Below are 24,790 nucleotides of genomic sequence, written 5' to 3' on the forward strand. Positions count from 1 at the left end.
AGTAACCCGCGGCCCTGCGTCTGGGGGCGCTCCAACTTGGCGTCACGAACAGGATGTACTAAAGCCTGAAGAATCAGGTCATGTGTGCCTTGGAACTGTGTTAGAATTGTGCTTGAATTTATTGCAAAGACTGTGCATTGCTAATTGCCGCAAAGATTCCTGCCAAAACCGCCGCCATTATAGCGCCACGAGGAGCGCAGAAGAAGAAGAAGGTTGTGGAGTTATGGGCGTGAACGAACTGAGAAGAGCGAAAAGTAATGGCCTGTTATGGACCTGGTGGTTAGGAGCACCCGGCACGACCTGAAAGTTAAACTCACACAGGACAAGCTCTGGGATGTGGGAGCTCTGCTGACCGCAACCCCTAATCCTATCACAACAACTAGAAATAGCCGTGGAGCGTTCCTGACACTCCCTAGACGCCTCTTCACAGCCTAAGAGCTAGCTAGCCCTAGAGATAGAAAATAAAGCCTACCTTGCCTCAGAGAAATTCCCCAAAGGAAAAGGCAGCCCCCCACATATATTGACTGTGAGTAAAGATGAAAGTCACAAACGCAGAAATGAAACAGGTTTCAGCAAAGGGAGGCCAGACTTACTAAACAGACAGAGGATAGGAAAGGTATCTTTGCGGTCAGCACAAAAAACTACAAAAGACCACGCAGAGTGTGCAAAAAGACCTCCGCACCGACTAACGGTGCGGAGATGCCACTCTGCATCCCAGAGCTTCCAGCTAGCAAGGCAAAATCATGATATCCAGCTGGACAAGGAAACAATGAACAAATAATAACTAGCAGGAACTTAGCTTCTGCTGGAGTAGACAGGTCACCAGAAAGATCCAAGAGCGAACTGAACCAATGCAGGAACATTGACAGCTGGCATGGAGTAACGATCTGAGTGGAGTTAAATAGAGCAGCCAACCAAAGGATAAACCACGTCACCTGTGTAAGGAACCTCAGAAGCAGCAGCTCCATTCACAGCCACCAGAGGGAGTCCATGGACAGAACTTGCTGAAGTACCATTCACGACCACAGGAGGGAGTTCGACAACAGAATTCACAACAATGGCCGCCCAGTCTAAATATTTCTGTACCTTGATGACGTGTCCGTCAGCAGCCGAGATCCGCCTCCTGATCCTCAATGGCGGGCGGAAACAAAACGAAACCGCCCACGAAAAGGAGAGCGGGAAAAGAACAAGGAGGACAACAGCCACGTGGGAGATGCCATGGCCAGCCAACCGGGATTGGAGCGTGGGGTCGGAGCAGAGGACTCTCCCAGATACACAGAGAGGTACAGTGGTCAAGCATCACCTCTAAGCCCCGACTTCCTGCAGGCCGGAGTGGACGAGCTCAGTGATCAACTCCAGCGGACGTGGCTGAGCACTGCGGCCGGGTGGAAGGAGACCGTCATCGGGGGCCTCACCAGATGTCTGTCGGCAGCCTCGTTTGGTCTGGAGCAAGAAAGAAGTTCCAGCGATCTGAAGCCAGAAAGCAAGGCCCTCCCGGAAAGCGAGATACTGCAAACATAGATGACAACGCCACAGCGCAAGGCCCCGCAGTCGGCGTTCCAGAGCCCGCCGTCGGCAGAGTCGGCCGACCCCCAGGACACCGTGGTGGCAGGTAAGAACGCCGACCCTGCCCCAGTGACAGAAGACCTACTGGTAGGCCCCGTAGCAGCGCCACCTGCTGCCATGACTAAGACTAACTCTGAACTGACAAATCCTAATACTACTACTACAGTGGGCATTATTGCCGCTACAGAACCTACTACCAAAATTGACATTCGAACCCAGATTATACCTGAAAAACCGATTAGTGACATTGATACCGCATTGGATGAGAAGTCGAACACATCTTCCCAGGCCAGGAAGTGTTCGCTACCAACTGATGCCTTGCAACCGACCGTCGCAAGAATAAACCTCGAAACCCCGAACATATAAATAGTTAACTGTTTGTTTCCTGCTCTTTGCTACTTGAACCCGTCTGGGTTAACTCTTAAAGGGGTTCCTTTGTTTACCCGGGATCCAGTAGCGTAGCTACTGGGGGGGCAGAGGGGGCCATTGCCCTGGGCCCAGTCACCTGAAGGGGCCCACCGGGAGATCCACTGCCGAGTCTGAGGTGTCAGGGAGAGAGCAGCACAGTGCCGGCTGCAGAGCCCCCCTCCGTGCCGAGTGTAATGTGGTCTCACCCGAGGAGTCTCTTCCTGGCTAGCAGCAGCAGATGCAGTTACTTTCTGGCTGTGCACACTTGGTTTGGCTGAGGCATGCTGGGTCCTAGTGCCTTCCTTGCATCTCTCTGGACACTTCCTGGTTCTCCTCACTGCCTGAAAACTTCATCAGTAAGTGGGGATGGAGTTTGTTAGAGTAGTTTGGTTTAGGCATATCATGGTCACTGTGGGGGTGAATGTGAGAGGATTGTGGTATTGTAGGGGCTGAAGTGGGAGAGGAGGACAGGGCACTGTGGGGGGGGGTAAATGTGAAATGATGGGGGTTATTGTGGGTGTGCAGGGGAACAGGGCACTGTGGGGGTAAATGAGAGAGGGTGGTGGTATTGTGGGAAGGAGACAGGGCACTGTGGGGGTGAATGGGAGAGTTTGAGGGTATTATGAGGGCTGACGTAGGTGAGGGGGCACTGGGGGCTGATTATTATTATACTGTTTAAAGGGCCACTGTCACCCCCTCCAGCCGTTATAAACTAAAAGAGCCAGTAATGCTGCATTCTAACAAGGTGGCTCTTTTAGTTTTGTGTTCATGTATTACTAAAATAAAGCGCTTTGAAACTTTTCAAAAACACCTATCTTTGTCCACGGAGGCGGGTCTGAAGCCTCCTCTGTGAAGCGCCCAACTGCCGTCACTCATCTCTTCTGGGGTGATGGTCGCCCCCTGTTCTTCTTAAATCCAGCGCCTGCGCTGTGCGTGCCTGCCTGGGGCAGGCGCATTGAGGATTGGCAGTCATAGCTCAGATGCCGGGTTCCTGACTGCGCCTGTGCGGGCAGTGCGGCCACCCTGTTATGCATTATGCACAGTGCGGGGCTGGGATTCTTGGGCATGCGCACTCCGCTTGTCAGACGCTCCCCCAGGTTCCCCGCCTTCCAGCGTCGGTCTGTGCAGGAATCTGCCCAGGAGTCCCAGCCCCGCACTGTGCATAATGCATAACAGTGCGGGGCGGGGATTCAGTAACAGGGTGGCCGCACTGCCCGCACAGGCGCCGTCAGGAACCCAGCATTGAGCTATGACTGCCAATTCTCAATGCACCTGCCCCAGGCAGGCACGCACAGTGCAGGCGCCGGATTTAAGAAGAACAGCGCGCAGGGGGCGGCGACCATCGCCCCAGAAGAGATGACTGACGGCAGTTGGGCGCTTCACAAAGGAGGCTTCAGACCCGCCTCCATGGACAAAGACAGGTATTTTTGAAAAGTTTCAAAGCGCTTTATTTTAGTAATACAGGTGGCTCTTATGTTTTTGTTCCCTAATAACGCTGAAATATTCACTTTTATAAATTGCGTGCCATACCTGTATTGAGTCTGGGGGGTACGTCTTTTGTCCCCAGACACAACCGCCTCCCAGCCGTCCATCATCCCACCGGGCGCCGATGCCTGGGCTCTCATTTTTCGGGTTTGCGCCGTGTGCGCTGCCCTGGAACTCACATCAGCTGATGTACTGATATTGCGTGTAGCGGAGGCCCGAGATCCCGCCCCGCAGTGTGTTATGATTTATTCACACTGCAGGGCTGGGAATCTGGCGCTGTGCACAGGTGCGATCTACTTACATCACTTGATATAAGTTCCAGGGCAGCGTGCACTGCACATGACCGAGAAATTGCAGAGCGCCGGTGATGGCACAAGACAGAAAGGAGGCGGTGCTCGGTGGGATGATGAACGGCTGTGAGGCGGGAGAAAACGTACCCCCCGGACTCAATACAGGTATGGCGCACAATTTATAAAAGTGAATATTTCAGTTTTATTACGGATCAAAAACATAAGAGCCACCTTCACAGAATGCAGCCTTAGTGCTGAAGAAGGTGGCTCTTTTACCTTAATAGGCCCTGGGGGGTGACAGGTTCCCTTTATGTTATTAAAGGCTTGGGATAATTGTCTGTAGTCACTCTACAGACTGCCCAATCATGATGGGGTGCACCTGCCGTCATGAGACCCCAAGACCACTGGTGTGATCAGGCGCTCATGCGTTTGCTATTTGCACTTGTTGACTAGACAAGTTTGACTTCTCTCAATAGAAGAAAATCGTCACATGACCTCCTGCTCTCATCAGCGATGCTGGGGCCATTATTACTGTATATAGGGGGACTCCTAAATATTAAGTAGGCACTTACGAAGCATTGAAGCCTAACTACTGGGTGGCAGATAGTGCTGTACTAGCTGTCAGTCTGTCCCGGGGCATCAGTTACAGTCGCCGCTCTCTATGCACAGAGCGGTGACTGAAAAATGTTGAAGTAATAGTATACACAGTTTGTCAGTCTGGGCCAGGTGGAAAAGATGGGAAAAGTGAATGGCTCCACCGGAAAGAACGTCCTCTGTAAGTCACCATCTATAACTGTACTGTGATCTCTCTATGTCATGCAGGACTGGTTTCTACCACTATATGGTATTACCGTATGGCGGTAATATCAGTGCTGGTTATTGTATAGAGATTTATTTTGTCTGTGGACACAGACAGAAAAGGGCCTATGTGGAAGAACAATATATGGGCCCTTTGCAGCCCAAGAACTTCTAAAAATACAAAATTGCACCTTATTTAGAGGTAGAAAAGGGCCCCCTTAACTCTTTGGCCCATGTGCTGCCGCATAGTTTGCACTAATGATATGTCCGCCTGTTAGGGGCCCACTCACATGTTTCGCCCCCCTGAGCTGAACCCCTAGCTACGCCTCTGCCGGGATCCCTATTGTTTTGTTTTATTTTGCACAAGTTCACTGTTTAACAGACTGCCGAATCATGGACGGTGAATGATTCACAAACTGTTTTGTAAATAGTTTGCATCTTCTTAAAGGTGCCCTCTACTGGTTTTACAAAGAAAGAAGGCTTTGTGAAGAGACTGTTTTTGAATACAGCACAGAAGTTCTTGCTTTCTAACGGACTCGCAGACAGAGAGAATCTGCACTACCTCATAGAGACTTGGTTCCCTCTTAAAGGGAATGTTCACGTGTTGCACTTAAGTATAATGTTGAGAGTTAGGAAATGTTAATAATGTTACTAGAGATTGAGGACAGGAAAATATGGAAGCCAAATTTCAACACAGTGAATCCGTAGGGGTTAGAAAGTCCTCCTGAGAACCATAGAGAGATGGTTGGTTGCGCTGATAGAAGAACAATGGCAGTAGGCCCAGACAAGGAGCTAGGCGGTCCTTCATTTGTGAAGTTAGAAAAATAAAGAAAAATTTAAGCTTGCATGATAGTATTTTAGAGTAAGCCTTTAGTGGGTTCAGCCTATAAGCCCTTAAAGGAGAAGTTAAATTATTGTTCAGAATTTGCACTTAGTAGAATACCTGGGGTACCAGAAGTTATTTGTAGTCAGAGTGTTATTTAAAATATTTAACCTTGTTTTCATTTGTAACGTTCAAGTGTCCTCACCTCCCATAAGGGGAAGCATTGTTATATTGTTATATTTATTTGTTCCTTGCATTTCAAAAATTTGCATGTCTTTTGCTGACATGTATTGTTGTTCTTCTTCCCAGTCCAGGAGTACTGGATTTAACCGGGGGAAAGTGCAGCGCCCCAGAGACCTGGTCGTTGCAGTAGTGTCGCTCTGCCACTAAGGGGAGTGATGGTACGTCTGATGGCACTAAAGGAGTTCACCTGACCAGGTATCACAAGCACACATTACACTTCACACTCCGGCCACTAGGGGGAGCAAAAGGTTTTATTTATTAGGCCACTCTTCACACTGGTAAAACTAGGGGTTGGATAGGAAGTTAGGCAGAAGCTGGCTGGGTTTTGCCCAGGCAACATCCCGTGGCAGGGGGTGTTGTGGGGAAGATTCAGAGGGGTCCCCGTCAGGCGTGGGAACCTGGCAGTGACTTAGCTACAAGGACAGATCGTTACAGAGCCGCGCCTGCACTACCTTGCGGCGGCATCTAAAGAAAGGACACGAAGCGAAGGATATTGTGGACAGTGAGAAACGAGATCAAGCACAAAGGAGAGCCAGTAGGAGTCGTGCCCCAAGAACGGCAATGTCCTACTGAGGCGCGTAGCCGGTGACCGGAAGTAACTGACTCTATGCCTTACTTCAAATACCGCAGGACAGTTAATTATAGGTTGGCTGTCTACCATACATCACCTAAGCAGACATAGGGGGCAAGCGTGGAGAGGGGCGTCTCTAGGGTCCCAGAATAGCTCCGAGCCTTCCCGTCAAACGAGTGCGTTCTAGCCATAACAAACTTGGGGGACGGAGAATAGAAAGAACGAGAAAGAACGAGAACAGAAGTTGTGAGGACTATTCCGAATGCTCAGCAGGGTAGGACTACAACACACAGGTGCAACTGGTAGGCAACGATTTCCACCTGCAAAGGGAACTCTGGATGTGCCTCCGGACTGGCCGGTCTCAGACAGCCCTGTTGATAGTGCTCTGGATTGAGGATCCTGAAGTCACCAGTAAAGAGGTAAAGAGACTGCAACCCTGTGTCCTCGTTATTGACTGCACCTCACACCATCGCCACCTACACCACTGGGAAGCCCTGGGGACTCACTTCACCTGTGGGAAGGTATACCATCTAGCTGCCATCACATCAACCCAGTGGACCCCGAGCAGCGTCGGTCGACCTGACCGAATACCACAGGTGGCGTCACAAACACCGAACAACTTCCTTCACCCTTTTATTGGACGCCCCTTAGCAGGGTCACGGACCAGGTCCAGCCACCGTGACAACCCCAGAACTGAGACGGAGAGGACCGGTACCGAGTAACCCGCGGCCCTGCGTCTGGGGGCGCTCCAGAAGCCTTTGTATCCCTCAAGCAGGCATTCTCCTCCGCTCCGGTGCTGCATCGCCCAAACCATAACAAACAGTTTTTCCTGGAGGTGGATGCATCTTCCACAGGGGCCAGAGCCATCATCACTTAGAAGTCTTCATCCTGTCGCATGGTGTCCTGCAGCATTTTCTGTAAACTCTTCTTAGCACCAGAACGTAATTACTCTATTGGTGCTAGAGAACTGCTTGCAATAAAGCTGGCTTTGGATGAGTGGCGGTACTTGCTGGAAGGAGCTTTGAACCCTGTGGTAATTTACAATGACCACGAGAATCTGGCTTATCTGCAGTTTGCTCTGTGGCTTAAACCCAGTCAAGCCAGATGGTCTTTGTTCTTCGCTTGCTTCAACTTTACAATACATTTTTGTCCAGCTGATAAAAACATTGAGGTGGACGCGCTCTCCAGGTCCTTCCAGGCCTCCGACCAGGAAGAGGAGCTTAAATACATCATGGAGCCTTCCAAAATAATCACTGTCGCTCCACTATAATAATAATAATTTTTATTTATATAGCGCCAACATATTCCGCAGCGCTTTACAAATTATAGAGGGGACTTGTACAGACAATAGACATTACAGCATAACAGAAATACAGTTCAAAACAGATACCAAGAGGAATGAGGGCACTGCTTACAAACTATGAGGAAAAGGGGAGACACGAGAGGTGGATGGTAACAATTGCTTTAGTTATTCGGACCGGCCATAGTGTAAGGCTCGGGTGTTCATGTAAAGCTGCATGAACCAGTTAATTGCCTAAGTATGTAGCAGTAACGAGACAGAGGGCTATTAACCCCTTCACGACATGCGCCGTACTAGTACAGCGCATGCCGTGAATCCCCCTTTGATGTGGGCTCCGGCGGTGAGCCCACATCAAAGTCGCGACATGTCAGCTGTTTTGTACAGCTGACATGTGCGCGCAATAGCGGCGGGTGAAATCGCTATTCACCCGCCGCTATTAACCTGTTAAATGCCGCTGTCAAACACAGACAGCGGCATTTAACGACCGCATCCGGCCGGGCGGCCGGATATGACGTCATCGCCGACCCCCGTCACATGATCGGGGGTCGGCGATGCATCAGGAAGGTAACCATAGAGGTCCTTGAGACCTCTATGGTTACTGATGCAGGTCTGCTGTGAGCCCCCCCCTGTGATCGGCGCTCACAGCACACCTGCATTTCTGCTACATAGCAGCGATCTGATGATCGCTGCTATGTAGCAGAGCCGATCAGGCTATGCCAGCTTCTACCCTCCCATGGAGGCTATTGAAGCATGGCACAAGTAAAAAAAAAATGTTTTTAAAAATATGAAAAAAATATAAAAAATATAAAGGTTTAAATCACCCCCCTTTCGCCACATCCTAAATAAAACAATAAAAAAAAAAAAACCTATACGTATTTGGTATCGCCGTGTTCAGAATCGCCCGATCTATCAATTAAAAAAAAGCATTAACCTGATCGCTATACGGCGTAGCGAGAAAAAAATCCGAAACGCCAGAATTACGTTTTTTTGGTCGCCGCGACATTGCATTAAAATGCAATAACGGGCGATCAAAAGAACGTATCTGCGCAAAAATGGTATCATTAAAAAAATCAGCTCGGCACGTAAAAAATAAGCCCTCACCCGACCCCAGATCACGAAAAATGGAGACGCTACGGGTAACGGAAAATGGCACTTTTTTTTTTTTTTTTTTTTTAGCAAAGTTTGGAATTTTTTTTCACCACTTAGATAAAAAAATCATAATGGCAGGTTAGTTTTAGCATTTAGTGAACCTAGCAAAAAAGCCAAACAAAAAACAAGTGTGGGATTGCACTTTTTTTGCAATTTTACTGCACTTGGAATTTTTTTCCCGTTTTCTAGTAAAAGACATGGTAAAACCAATGGTGTCGTTCAAAAGTACAACTTGTCCCGCAAAAAATAAGCCCTCACATGACCATATTGACGGAAAAATAAAAAAGTTATGGCTCTGGGAAGGAGGGAAGCGAAAAACGAACACGCAAAAATGAAAACGGGCCGCGACTTGAAGGGGTTAACTGCATAAAGTGAATGAGAACATGATGCGAGGAACCTGATTGTTTTTTTTTGTTTTTTTTAAAATAGGCCACACAGGGATCGTTAGGTTAATGCATTGAGGCGGTAGGCCAGTCTGAACAAATGAGTTTTTAGGGTACGCTTAAAACTGTGGGGATTGGGGATTAATCGTATTAACCTAGGTAGTGCATTCCAAAGAATCGGCGCAGCACGTGTAAAGGTACCTTCACACTCAGCGACGCTGCAGCGATACCGACAACGATGTTGATCGCTGCAGCGTCGCTGTTTGGTCGCTGGAGAGCTGTCACACAGACAGCTCTCCAGCGACCAACGATCCCGAGGTTCCCGGGTAACCAGGGTAACATCGGGTTACTAAGCGCAGGGCCGCACTTAGTAACCCGATGTTTACCCTGGTTACCAGCGTAAAAGTAAAAAAAAAAAACACTACATACTTACCTACCGCTGTCTGTCCCCGGCGCTCTGCTTCTCTGCACTCCTCCTGCACTGACTGTGAGCACAGCGGCTGGAAAGCAGAGCGGTGACGTCACCGCTCTGCTTTCCGGCTGACCGGCGCTCACAGCCAGTGCAGGAGGAGTGCAGCAGGGTAAACATCGGGTTATTAAGCGCGGCCCTGCGCTTAGTAACCCGATGTTTACCCTGGTTACCAGTGAAGACATCGCTGGATCGGTGTCACACACGCCGATCCAGCGATGTCTGCAGGGAGTCCAGCGACGAAATAAAGTTCTGGACTTTCCTCAGCGACCAACGATCTCCCAGCAGGGGCCTTATCGTTGGTCGCTGTCACACAGAACGATTTCCTTAACGATATCGTTGCCACGTCACAAAAAGCAACGATATCGTTAACGATATCGTTATGTGTGAAGGTACCTTAAAGTTTTGGAGAAGGGAGTGGGAGGTTCTGATTATTGAGGATGCTAGACTTATCTAGACTTATCTAGACTTATCTCGTCTACCCTCCGGGAAGACTTATATGGTTTAACCTGACAGGAAGCGAGTTCTTCTCTGGGGACATTCTTCTAAAGTGGCGGGCCACGCCGGACAGAAGAAGACTACTCTCATTATCTCTCAGCACTATTGGTCGCCGACTCTGCACAAAGATGTTGCGAATTACATCTCTGCTTGTCCTTCGTGATGCCCGAAATAAGATTCGTATAACACAACCCCTCATAGGCAGACTCTATATAATATAAACAACCCCCATAAAAAACAAATACATCCAGAACTCACCTCTCCTCCTTGTTCCTCCACTGCTCCGAGTACCCGCACATCTCTGGACAGCAGGCGCCGAGTAGTGATGTCATCGCGACCCCTGTCAGTGTCTGCGTCTACGTCAGACGCTAAGAGGGGGAATGATGGGGGAGGGAGCATGACGCTCCTTCTCTCATCAATGCAGTCAGATATATTGGCATCTGGCCAATACGTTTGCACTTGTGATGACGGGCCCAGTGCTGGCATTGGCCCCCCCTCCCGCCTGCTCATGGGCACCATATTGGCTGGGTGGCAGAGCAGGGAGATCAATTCTCCATGCTCTGCTGCAGAATGTAACTGTATTGGCATGCTGTGCACACCGATACAGTTACAGTAGCGTAGCTCTGGGAGGACCCCCTCAGAGCATGGGGCCTGGAGCAACCGCCCCTCTGCCCCCCCCCCCTCCCGGTAGCTACGCTATTTTAACTGGTTACATGTGCCCTGGCTCCCAATTGCATGCAAACAATGTCCCTTCTGCAGCATATCTTTTGCTTCGCCCTCTGCACCATCTGGGTCCCATTGGGCCTGTTGCGGCCTAATAAGAAGGGCCCAGCACTGTACTTGTGTCAGATGTGGGCCGGGTCTTCCACTCTGGACAGCTGCGGGACAGATCAATGTGCTCAGAAGGTCGAGGGACAGTCCTGCCCGGTGGAGTGGAGGGCTGCAGTAGGGACCATTCCTCTGGAGTCAAGGGCCTGTGTGCAGTCACCGCTGTTGACTGCAGTGATCCGGCCAATCCCATCCCATGATTGGTGGATCTTTCCGCGGACAGCGCTGCGTGCTCCGGCTCCCTCTGACGAAGTCCCGGCTGGGCCTTTACTTTCGGTCCAGGCTCCTCCAGGGCTGTCATAGATCCCGATCCCCGATGCCATGGAGGAAAGTTTTCCAGACAAGGTCGTTCCAGTCTCCGCTGCTGTCCGACTCCTGAAAACCAGGCTCTTACTCAGAAAGACGATGGGGCTCCGTTTCAGGCTTCTGTGGATGCCACTCTGACTCTGGTAGCCACCGGCAGCTCTCTTTCAGCAGCATCGTCTCTTTGTCGCCCAGGTCGGGTCCTCTCCTGGGAAAGCTCTGGAAAGCAGTCAGTCCAATACTCATCTGACACTCCTCTCTCTCATTCCAGTCGGGTCCTCTCCTCCTCCTGCCCCCATTTCAACTCCACTCTGTCTACTCTATTGCAGTGACACATGCAGGAGTGCTCCATCGCTGCTGCTGCTGCCGTATCTCGTAATGACACCGTGAAGCTGCACTAGGAGTTTTCTTCTGGGCCCTACCCATTCCAGGGTGGGGTCACTTCTGGCAACTCCAGCCATTTCCTAGTAGCATGTGCCAGAGGGCGAGTCCTTCTTCTCCAATGCACCCACCAGGGGGAAGGGGGGCACCATGGTTAGGCCACAGACTCTGCTAGACAGCTTCTCGCGCCAATTCTCCATCAGAACGCCCACGAGGGGAGGGATCAGAGTTGTTGTCCTTCAATTGCATGCCATTATCTGCCATCTTTAGAGTCGCCATCTTGGCCATCACAATGTCAGCCTCGTTAAAGGTTTTTGCCAAGTCCAGTGTATCAGTGGCATCCACAATGACTTCATCTCTTTCTTCTCTGGTTGCATCAATAACATCTGCGACATTCCCACACTGCACAGTTGTGGGATCCTGCCAAACTACGCTAAGTGTAAAATGCAGAGCCAGAGCCGTAGTCATGGCCGCAGTTAACTGGTTACACGTGCCCTGGCTCCCAATTACATGCAAACAATGTCCCTTATGCAGCATACCTTTCGCTTCGCCCTGTGCACCATCTGGGTCCCATCGGGCTGGCTGAAGTTAAGCTGCTTCCATAGTGCAATAAAAGACAGAGTCATTTTCAAACTTAAAACGATGAACTTTACTCTTGGTTTGTCGCAGCATGTTCTTGTCAGTTGCATAATCAGCATTAGGTTTCAAGCAGTACACGTTCTCCACTCTCCCTACGCTTTCTCCTACATCCTGCAGTACATTGCGGGGACATACCACCTCTTGCGATAATGCAGCATCCTCCCTGTGGGAGCTCAATACACCTGAGTGTTCCTCCATCCATTTCATCCCGGTATGAAAGGCTTCATCCCAAGCAATGATCTGCCACATGGTGAGCCACGTGTTTCCCTGTACTGGTTATTGGCCACTTCTTGCACTCCTGTTCTGAATTGTGGAAAAGCTGCTGCCTCAGCTGTACTCTCTGTCCATCCAGACTCTAATTGGCTGGGTATATGGCTTGAATGTTGCAGAGCTGTCTGCCCAGCACGGGAATTAGGTCCCTACTGACTACAAAACAGGAAGACACCTTACTTCACACAGACAGTCCCGCCTACATGACTATGTACAATGTAGTGCCCAATCTAGTGTCTGATAACATGTCCTACACTTGCTCTATACTACAATACACAAAATGGTAAATATGTACATAGCAGCATAACCAGTATACACATTTAAATGGTTTACACATTTAAAGGGAGGTAGGAATGTGACACCCCCTTGCACTGACATGCATGGAAGGGGGTAGTATTGTAATGAGGACAGGGGTGGGAATTTCTTCCAGGCACCGCATGACCCCGGAGCCTGGAAGAAATTGGATCGCCCCCAGACACAGGGCCACGGGTTCTCAGTACCGGGCCTCTCTGGTTCGGTTCTGAGGCTATCACGGTGGCTAGACCCGGTCCGCGACCCTGCTAAGGGGCGTCCAATGAAGGTGGTGGTACAGTCTGTCAGGGGTTCGTGACGCCACCTGTGGTGTTCGGTCAGGGTGACCGACGCTGCTGTGGGGTCCGCTGGGGTGATGGAATGGCAGCTGGATGGTATAACTTCCCACAGGTGAAGTATGTCCCCAGGGCTTCCCAATAAGGTGGATGGTGATGGTGTGAGGTGCAGGCAATAACGAGGACACAGGGTTGCAGTCTCTTTACCTCTTTACTGAAGACTTCAGGATCCTCAATCCAGAGCACGCTTAACAGGGCTATCAGAGACCGGCCGGTCCGATGGGCACATCCAGAGTTTCCTTCACAGATGGAAATCGTTGCCTACCACTAGCGCCTGTGTGTTGTAGTCTTACCCTGCTGAGCATTCGGAATAGTCCTCACAACTGCTGTTCTCGTTCGTTCGTTCTCTACAGCTCTCTCGTTCTTTGGTTCCAGATGTTACTAGTTTCTAACGTTCCCCAGGTATATTATGGCTAGGACGCCACCCATTTGACGGGAAGGCTCGGAGCTCTTCCGGGACCCTAGAGACGCCCCTCTCCACGAGTTGCCCCCTATGTCTTCATAGGTGTAGTAAGGTAGACAGCCAACGTATAATTGACTGTCCGGCGGAGTTTGAAGTAAGGCCTGAAGTCAGTTACTCCTACGGTGTTCCGGCCACCGACTACGCGCCTCAGTAAGATGTTGCCTCTCTCTCTCGGCACGACTCCTACTGGCTCTCCTTTGTGCTTGATCTCGTTTACACTGTTCCACAATATCCTTCCCTTCGTGTCTCTCTCCTGGATACCGCCGCAGGGTGTGCAGGCGCGGTTCCGTTACGTTCTGTTCTGTTCGCTAGGCACCTGCCAGGTTCCCACGCCTGACAGGGACCCCCCTGTGCCTTCTCCCTGCAACACCCCCTGCCACGGGATGTTGCCTGGTTCCAACCCAGTCAGCTTCTGACTAATTTCCTCCCCAGCCCCTAGTTTTACCAATGTGAGGAGTGGCCCAATAAATAAAGCCTTTTTTCTCCCCCTAGTGGCCGGAGTGTGAAGTGTAATGTGTTCTGGTGATACCTGGTCAGGAGAACTCCTTAGTGCCATCAGACGTACCGCCACTCTCCTTAGCGGCAGAGTGCCATACTGCAACGACCAGGTCTCTGGGGCGCTGCACTCCCCCCCCAGTTAAATCCAGTACTCCTGGACTGGGAAGAAGAACAACAATATAATACAGCAAAAGACATACAAAATTTTTGAAATGCTTAGAACAAGTAAATAGAAAAGATGCTTCCCTTTTTGGGAGGTAAGGACACTTGAACGTTACAAAATAAAACAGGATTAAATATTTTTAAATAACATTTTGACTATAAATAACTCTCAGTACTCAGCCAGGTATTCTACTAAGTGCAAACTCTGATTTAACTTTTCCTTTAAGGGCGTATAAGCTGAACCCACTAAAGGCCTACTATAACATACTATAACAACAATTCAACTTTCTTTCCGTCCCCTACGAGTTCACTTTCAAGCTTTCCTGTCCTCAGTCAACATTGTCAAACTTTCTAAATTTTTTAACATTATTAACGTTTTTAACTTTTATTAAGGCAATCATGTAAACATTCCCTTTAAGAGGGACCCAAGTCTCTAGTAAGTAGTGCAGATTCTCTCTCTGTCTGCAAGTCCACTGAAAGCAAGACCTTCTGCGCATGTCTTCACCAAGTCTTCTTTCGCTTGTAAAACCAGTAGGGAGCACCTTTAAGAAGGTGCAAACTATATACAAAACAGTTCTGAATCATTCACCGTCCATGATCCGGCAGTCTTTTAAACAATGATGAACAAACAAAAAGAAGAGGGATCCCAGGTAAACAAAGGGATCCCTAGGAGTTAACCATGGACAGGTTTAAAGCAGCAAACAGGAAACAGTTAACTATGTACAATTACGGGCTTCCGAGGTTTATTTCCTCGGCGTTAGATTGCAAGGCATCCGTTGGTAGCGAACACTTCCCGGCCTGGAAAGATCTGTGTTCGACCTCTCATCCGATGCGGTGTCAATGTCACTTATCAGTTTTTCAGGTATCGTCTGGGTTCGAATGTCAATTTTGGTAGTAGTATTAGGATTTGTCAGTTCAGAGTTAGTCTTAGTCATGGCAGCAGGTGGCGCTGCTACGTAGCTTATCAGTAGGTCTTCTGTCACTGGGGCAGGGTCGTTCTTCATACCTGCTTCAGATGCGATTCCTCCGGTGCCGGCCTGCTCCGTCTCCGCTGGGATCTGGAACGCTGACTGCGGGGCCTTGCGCTGTGGCGTCATCATCTCTGTTTGCAGTATCTCGCTTTTCGGCACGGCCTTGCTTTCTGGCTTCGGAGCGCTGGAACTTCTTCCTTGCTCCGGACCAGACGAGGCTGCCGACAGACGTCTGGTGAGGCCCCCGGTGACGATCTCCTTCCACCCGGCCTCAGTGCTCAGTTGCGTCCGCCGGAGTCGATCGCTGAGCTCGTCCACTCCAGCCTGCAGGAAGTCGGGGCCAACAGGTGACGCCTGGCCGCGGTATCTCTCTGGGTAGCTGGGGGAGTCCTCGGCTCCGACCCCACGCTCCGGTCCCGGGCGCCTTGTCATGGCGTCCTCCACGTGGGTCACTTCTTCTCCCTCCTTGTCCTTTTCCCGCTCTCTCCTTCGTGGACAGTTTCGTTTTCTTTGTCTCCGCCCTCCACTGAGGATCAGGAGGCGGATCTCGGCTGCTGATGGACACGTCCTCAAAGTACAGAAATATTTAGACTGGGCGGACATTACTTTTCGCGCTCTTCAGCTTGCTCACGCCCACTTCCACGCCCTTCTTCTTCTCCTGCGCTCCTCGTGGCGTGGCAATGGCGGCGGTTTTGGCGGGAATCTTGCGGCAGATAGCAATACACAGTCTTTGCAATAAATCAAAGTTCAAACACGTTTCAATCACAGTTCCAAGGCACACATGACCTGCTTCTTCAGGCTTAAGTACGATCCTGTTCGTGACACCAAGTTGGATCGCCCCCAGACACAGGGCCACGGGTTCTCGGTACCGGGCCTCTCTGGTTCGGTTCTGAGGCTGTCACGGTGGCTAGACCCGGTCCGCGACCCTGCTAAGGGGCGTCCAATGAAGGTGGTGGTACAGTCTGTCAGGGGTTCGTGACGCCACCTGTGGTGTTCGGTCAGGGTGACCGACGCTGCTGTGGGGTCTGCTGGGGTGATGGAATGGCAGATGGATGGTATAACTTCCCACAGGTGAAGTATGTCCCCAGGGCTTCCCAATAAGGTGGATTGTGATGGTGTGAGGTGCAGGCAATAACGAGGACACAGGGTTGCAGTCTCTTTACCTCTTTACTGAAGACTTCAGGATCCTCAATCCAGAGCACGCTTAACAGGGCTATCTGAGACCGGCCGGTCCGATGGGCACATCCAGAGTTTCCTTTGCAGATGGAAATCGTTGCCTACCACTAGCGCCTGTGTGTTGTAGTCCTACCCTGCTGAGCATTCGGAATAATCCTCACAACTGCTGTTCTCGTTCGTTCGTTCTCTACAGCTCTCTTGTTCTTTGGTTCCAGATGTTACTAGTTTCTAACGTCCCCCAGGTATATTATGGCTAGGACGCCACCCGTTTGACGGGAAGGCTTGGAGCTCTTCCGGGACCCTAGAGATGCCCCTCTCCACGAGTTGCCCCCTATGTCTTCGTAGATGTAGTAAGGTAGACAGCCAACCTATAATTGACTGTCCGGCGGAGTTTGAAGTAAGGCCTGAAGTCAGTTACTCCTACGGTGTTCCGGCCACCGACTACGCGCCTCAGTAAGATGTTGCCTCTCTCTCTCGGCACGACTCCTACTGGCTCTCCTTTGTGCTTGATCTCGTTTACACTGTTCCACAATATCCTTCCCTTCGTATCTCTCTCCTGGATACCGCCGCAGGGTGTGCAGGCGCGGTTCCGTTACGTTCTGCTCTGTTCGCTAGGCACCTGCCAGGTTCCCACGCCTGACAGGGACCCCCCTGTGCCTTCTCCCTGCAACACCCCCTGCCACGGGATGTTGCCTGGTTCCAACCCAGTCAGCTTCTGACTAACTTCCTCCCCAGCCCCTAGTTTTACCAATGTGAGGAGTGGCCCAATAAATAAAGCCTTTTTTCTCCCCCTAGTGGCCGGAGTGTGAAGTGTAATGTGTTCTGGTGATACCTGGTCAGGAGAACTCCTTAGTGCCATCAGACGTACCTCCACTCTCCTTAGCGGCAGAGTGCCATACTGCAACGACCAGGTCTCTGGGGCGCTGCAAAATCATTAAGGCAGAATATAATATTTCTCAGCAACAAGACCATTAATATGAGGCAGACAGTTAGGACTACTGCAACATTTCTGTTACCTGTATGCCCATATTAATATATCATATACATCCCGGGGGGTGATAGATTCCCTTTAATAGTTTTCTGTTTAAATTATATACACAGCACATCTCATATCTCAATTGATGAGGTGGACAGCACTATAAATTATGCACACTACACTGGATATAAAACCTATGCACTCACTTCAAATGTCCAGCTGACATGTTTCATCCCTTCTGTGGCATCATCAGACTTTAGTCTCATGTGTTTGGATAGTCCTCCATATTGTATAATGCACCCCCATTGTCCTCCATATATTGCAATGGACTCCCCATAGTACTGTATAATGCACATAGTTCTTCATATAGTATAATGCATTCCCCATAGTCCTCAATACAGTATAATGCAGGTACCATATCTACTATATAAAGCTGAATGTGTGTGTGTGTGTATGTATGTATGTATGTATGTCCGGGATTGGCATCTGCACCGTCGCAGCTACAGCCACAAAATTTTGCACAGTCACACGTCTGGACCCCGAGAGCGTCATAGGCTATATTGTGAGGTGAAATTTTAACCCCGCGCGTTCCAATTCACCAAACAATTTTGCCCCTATCTACATAATGGGGAAAAAAGTGAAAGGAAAAGTGTTGGAGGCGTCGAAGCTACAGCCACAAAATTTTGCACAGTCACATGTCTGGACCCCGAGAGCATCATAGGCTATGTTGTGAGGCGAAATTTTAACCCCGCGCGTTCCAATTCACCAAACAATTTTGCCCCTATCTACATAATGGGGAAAAAAGTGAAAGGAAAAGTGTTGGAGGCGTTGAAGCTACAGCCACAAAATTTTGCACAGTCACACGTCTGGACCCCGAGAGCGTCATAGGCTATGTTGTGAGGCGAAATTTTAACCCCACGCGTTCCAATTCACCAAACAATTTTGCCCCTATCTACATAATGGGGAAAAAGTGAAAGGAAAAGTGTTGGAGGCGTCGCAGCTACAGCCACAAAATTTTGCACAGTCACACGTCCGGACCCTGAGAGCGTCATAGGCTATGTTGTGAGGTGAAATTTTAACCCCGTGCTTTCCAATTCACCAAACAATTTTGCCCCTATCTACATAATGGGAAAAAATGAAAGGAAAAGTGTTGGAGGCAAATTGACAGCTGCCAGATGTGAACAAGGGGGACGTAAAGAGTGAGAGCGATGGCGCCAAAGAGTATATACCGTACAGTTGCTAAGGTGGGGCCCCGACATGGGATACTCACCACACACGGGGATATGAACACACACACAAAATGCACCACACACTACCACGTGCTTGAACACATATCACCCTCAGCACACATTTCACCACACATACACCAACCTCGCCACATAAAAGTCGAAACACAAAAGTCGCCGCTCAAAACTCGCCACGCGCAGAACTCGCCACATGCAAAAACTAGGCTCTTGCAAAACTCGCCACAAGTGCAAAACTCACCTCATGGAAAACTCGCCACACGCAAAACTTGCACACGCGGAAAAATTGCCACATGCACAAAAGTTGCAACACATGCAAAAGTTGCCTCACACAAAACTTGCACATACTCAAAAGGCACCACACAAAACTCGCCACGCGCAAAACTCGCCATGCGCAAAACTTGCTGCACACAAGTTGCTACACTAACCTGTCACATGCAACTCGACACACAAAAAGTTGCTACACGCATGTTGCCACACAAAAATCATCTCACAAAAGTCGCTACATGCATGTCGCCACACGCAACTCAACACACACAACTTGACAAACGAAACTCGCCCTAAAACACACACAAGTCTGGTCTTATCCTTCAAAAATAAAAATCTGATTAATAAGCAGACAAACTACAACAAATGTACCATATAAGAAATATGGCAGCTGTCAGTCACATGACCTGTCTATTATGTGTATGTGTGAGCTAATATATACTGCCAGGGGGAGGGCTTCCTGTTGGCTGGGGATTTATCAGGCTGCCAATTTAGCTTACAAATACTGAGGTAAAAATACTGAGCAAATAACGTGTGAACGAGGTCTAATACAGGAGGAGATGACACATAGGTATATACTATATACAGGGGAGATGACACACAGATATATACTATATACAGGAGAGATGACACACAGGTATATACTATATAGAGGAGGAGATGACATACAGGTACATATATATACAGGAGGAGATGACATACAGGTATATACTATATACAGGAGGAGATGACACACAGGTATATACTATATACAGGAGGAGATGACATACAGGTATATGCTATATATAGAAGATGACATGCAGGTATATACTATATACAGGAGGAGATGACACACAGATATATACTATATACAGGGGAGATGACACACAGGTATATACTATATACAGGAGGAGATGACATACAGGTATATACTATATATAGAAGGAGATGACATTCAGGTATATACTATATATAGGGGAGATGACACACAGCAGGTATATAATATATACAGGGGAGATGACATACAGGTATATACTATATACAGGAGATGACATACAGATGTATACTATATATAAGGGAGATGGCAAACATGTATATACTGAGGTGATGAGGTGAAAATGAGAGGTGTGAGGTGAAAATGAAAAGGTGTGAGTGCAAAATGAGAGGAGTGAGGAAAAATAATGGAGTGATCAGAAAATGACAGATGTGAGGTTGAAATGACAAGTGTTAGGGGGGAATGAGAGGAGTGAGGGAGAAAATGAAAGATGTGATTGGGAAAATGAGAGGCGTGATGGGAAAATAAGAGAAGTGAGGTGCTATAACTAACCACAGATATTTACTATGCCCAGGCAACGCCGGGCTCTTCAGCTAGTAGTAAATATAGTATAATGCACTCCCCATAGTCCTTGATATAGTGTAATGTAGGCACCAAATAGTACATATAGTATAACATACTCCCCATAGTCCTTGATAGAGTATAATACAGCCACCATATATTATAATACAATCTCCATATAGTATAATGCACCCAATAGTCCTCCACAGAGTATAATACAGAACCCTATAGAGTCTAATTTAGCCACCCCATAGAGTATAATGCAGCAACCCAGTAGAGTATAATACAACCCACAGTCCTGCAGTATGCAGTATTATGGCCACCACATAGTCAGTGATATATATATATATATATATATATATATAAAGTACAATACTTACAGCTCCCTGTTTCCCGACTGCTTCAGTCTCTGCAGCACGTCTCGGCAGCTTCACTACCCGGAACACTATGGCGTGCGATGAAGTATACTATCCAATTAACCCACTGGCTGGGGGCCCCTGGGGGAGCGGGGGTGCCTAGTCTGGCTGCCGGCCCTGCCAGTGGCATAGCTTGAATGCAAAATCAGACTGTAAACTTATATCTTTAGTTATTATTGTTACGCCTCTAAAGCCTCACCCATTTTTTTGCAGTGAAGTGCAGTAGAATGACTAACTCTAATATATGTCTAGGAATGTCCACTAAAAGGGAACCAGGTATGACCTTTGGAGCATGAATCCTGCCTTTGAAAAGAATATCATAAACAAATGTTATAGGCTTGGTATTCTCCACAAAGAAGAAATGTTACCGTCAGACCCCGTTTTTGGGGTCCTGGGTTCAAAACCCACCAACATCTGCAATGAATTTGTATGTTCTCCCCATATTTGCGTGGGTTTCTACCAAAGATATACAGATAGGTCATCTAGATTGTGAGCCCCATTGGGGACAGCGATGATGATGTCTGTAGGGAACTGCGGAATACAATAGCACTATATAAGCAACGCATAAAAAATAAATAATTAAAATGAGTTCTCAGTGATTGGAGCCAACAAATTGTACGTCTGTTTTTGCACCAACATATCCCTAACTGCTACATCTAATTGGGACTCCAGATTAATAAAATAGTAGGTATGACTAGGGTTGAGCGAAACGGGTCGTTCATTTTCAAAAATCGCCGACTTTTCGCAAAGTCGGGTTTCATGAAACCCGATCCGACCCCTGTGCGGGGTCGGCCATGCGGTACGCGACTTTCGCGCCAAAGTCGCGTTTCAATGACGCGAAAAGCGCCATTTCTCAGCCAATGAAGGTAAACGCAGAGTGTGGGCAGCGTGATGACATAGGTCCTGGTCCCCACCATCTTAGAGAAGGGCATTGCAGTGATTGGCTTGCTGTCTGCGGCGTCATGTTACTGCTGCTGATCTGAGCTTAGGGAGAGGTTGCTGCCGCTTCGTCAGAAGCAGGGATAGCGTTAGGCAGGGTCCATTAACCACCAAACCGCTTGTGCTGTAGCGATTTCCACTGCCCAACACCACCTTCGGTGTGCAGGGACAGTGGAAGCTACATTTTTTTTTTTTTTTTCCCTCAGCGCTGTAGCTCATTGGGCTGCCCTAGAAGGCTCCCTGATAGCTGCATTGCTGTGTGTACGCCGCTGTGCAAACCAACTGCTTTTTTCAAAGCACAAATCCTCTTGTTCCTTCCTTTCTGCACAGCTATCTTTTTGGTTTGTACACACTTTTTATTTAATTTGTGCATCAGTCCACTCCTTATTGCTGCCTGCCATACCTGGCTGAGATTACTGCAGGGAGATAGTAATTGAAGGACACTCCCTGTTTTTTTTTTTTTTTTTTGTGGGAGATTAAGATTGACATGACATTGGTATTGTCGACTACCCCCCTTATTAAGTGCCTTCCCAAGGGATCACCGACCCCTTTTCCTCCCAACCTCCGAATAACGACATGAGTCTCAAGTTGGATATAATTGGCGACAGCGGCCTTTATTATTACAAACAAAACATATAACCATAAACAGCTGGGAAGGGGTCCTTGAAGCTAAAATCTGGTGTCACCCATAGTATGAACAAGTGGACAAGAGACCAACCGTAGATTACTCTCAGCCGTTACCCCACAGGCTCGAGAGCACCAAAATACCCCGAAGGGTTACCATTGTCCACTTCCAACTTAGGAATCTGGCCCACCATTACCACGATTCCCCCAGATCACCAGACCCGCAACCAAAACTTAAACCAACTGGAGAGTCCGTATCCCGACGGACCCCCCAGGCCAATTTAGCACCAACTCCAAGGACCCCTCCCCCCGCCTACAGCCACTATGACCCGAAAGATAAAGACAAACCACCCGTGAACACAACAAAAAGGGGAGGGCGGGCGGGACTGCTCCAGATTCTGTAGAGCGGGAAGTGAACCGCTCCACCCCCCGCTCCCATCATCCCCTTCTCCACCACTACCCCTCCCCCTGGAACGAACGACACGCCCCCACCACTTGTCGCCTGCTCCAAACCCCCTGTCATGGCGGCTTCCACCTACGCCGCCCGGGGGGGGGAGGGGCGGGCGGCTCGCTCCAGCCTGTCTTGACATTGGTATTGTCGACTACCCCCCTTATTAAGTGCCTTCCCAAGGGATCACCGACCCCTTTTCCTCCCAACCTCCGAATAACGACATGAGTCTCAAGTTGGATATAATTGGCCACAGCGGCCTTTATTATTACAAACAAAACATATAACCATAAACAGCTGGGAAGGGGTCCTTGAAGCTAAAATCTGGTGTCACCCATAGTATGAACAAGTGGACAAGAGACCAACCGTAGATTACTCTCAGCCGTTACCCCACAGGCTCGAGAGCACCAAAATACCCCGAAGGGTTACCATTGTCCACTTCCAACTTAGGAATCTGGCCCACCATTACCACGATTCCCCCAGATCACCAGACCCGCAACCAAAACTTAAACCAACTGGAGAGTCCGTATCCCGACGGACCCCCCAGGCCAATTTAGCACCAACTCCAAGGACCCCTCCCCCCGCCACCATGAGGATACTTGACCCCCTCAAGTAACCGAAACCCCACCAACCTTAACCGCTATGGCCCGCTCAATTCCCGACTGCAACCCCAAAGCCCACAAATCTATGCCTACCGCGTTTAGATGGACCCCGTCTCCCAAAAGAAATTGGTCACCACCGCGCTCCAACTCAAAATGGCGCACAGCCATTCCTCCGTTTCGCACAACAAAACCCGACACGGCCCGGTTCACCTTAATCCGGGCTCTATTTATCTTCTCCACCGACCTGGCGTGCCTCCAAGATGTACGAGGAACAATCTCGGACCACACGATCGACATCTCCCGAAACGAAACCCATAGCCGGAGCATGTCGTGTTTTATGTCCCGTATCAACTCTCGACAAGGACGAATTCCCAGGTCGTTTCCCCCAACGTGCAGAACCAAAATGTCAGGAGGCCTATCCAGACGAATGCCATTGTGTACCTCCTCCAGGACTCTGTTCCAACTTAAACCCCGAAACCCCAACCACCTGATGACGGCCACGTCCCTGGAAAACCCGAGCTGTCTTCCATCCTGCCTGACGTCGGCCCGTCTCGCGCCCCAGTACACATATGAGGGGCCGACGATCCACACCAACAACGAGGATGGACCTGAAAAACATAAACAACTTAGACAAAAGCCCACACACGCAAAATATCAACCGTTCCCAGATGTTCAAGGCCTCACATAACTCCGATAGCGGCCGGATTCCCACCGCCCAATTCTTTGCACCACCTCCGGAGCCAACCCGTTTCGTGCTGCCTCGGTGGCAGCCCCAATCCTGAAAGAATGGGAGGCGAACCTGGCCGCATCTACCCCGATGGCCTTTAAACACTGCCGAAAAACCGCTACAAACTGATATTTGGACAGGAAAGACCCATCCTCGTGACACAACAAAGGCCCATCACCCCGCGGATGCAACCTAACAAAAACCTGCCAGCAACGAATAGGACACATAACAGAACCAGGAACTGCGCCCAAAACAACCTTTTTACCCCGCCCCATCTGATCTGTCTTAGACTTCCGAATCCAGAACTGCATTGACCCATCGGAAACAAAAACGTCCACCGCCCACAGGCCCCCTTGACGAACCGTAGTGGGCGACACCAGTTCCCCAATCCTCAACGCTCCGTAAAAGGCCAAGGAAAAAGCTAAGCGAAATAGCGCAACCTCGAAACTGGAAACGCATACGTCACTCAAACGTGCCCCCAACCGCTCCAACATTTCAAAGGACACCGGGCGCCTACAATCTCCTCGGCTGCCTGATCTTCTCAGCCCCTTCGCAGCCTGCTTCACCAGAAAGGACTTTGTCACGTCCTGAAAACCCCGAAGCCTGAAACCAAAGGCTAAAGCCGCAATCGTCCTATCCACCTTCGCTGCCTACCATCCCTGATCCGCCCCATGTCTCAACCACAGCAACAATGCCCCCACCTGATCAAAACCCGTACTCCCGACACCACAAGTCGCCAGCCAACTCTCCCAACTGTTCCATACCGCCTGATAAACCGACCACGTACTCGGGGCTAAAGACGCTTGGATTAAAGGCTCTGCAGCCCGGACACCACGTTCCAAAGTTCCGCCGGGCATTCCAGGCCTGTCTCCTCGGCATCCGGCGCCAGCGACCGGAAACGCTCCCACTGG

General features: G+C 49.5%; 1 long non-coding RNA gene across 1 annotated transcript in view; it reads right to left on the reverse strand.

The window, feature by feature from the left end:
* LOC138657941 (uncharacterized) overlaps positions 1 to 20,738 on the reverse strand; it is a 57,973-nt gene extending 37,235 nt beyond the window's left edge. Inside the window, exon 1 of the long non-coding RNA XR_011317265.1 lies at positions 20,504 to 20,738. This is a non-coding gene — a long non-coding RNA (uncharacterized lncRNA). The remainder of the gene's footprint in view (positions 1 to 20,503) is intronic.
* Positions 20,739 to 24,790: the final 4,052 nt, after the last annotated feature.

This window comes from Ranitomeya imitator, chromosome 1, assembly GCF_032444005.1.
Source record: "Ranitomeya imitator isolate aRanImi1 chromosome 1, aRanImi1.pri, whole genome shotgun sequence".
Classification (NCBI taxonomy): domain Eukaryota; kingdom Metazoa; phylum Chordata; class Amphibia; order Anura; family Dendrobatidae; genus Ranitomeya; species Ranitomeya imitator.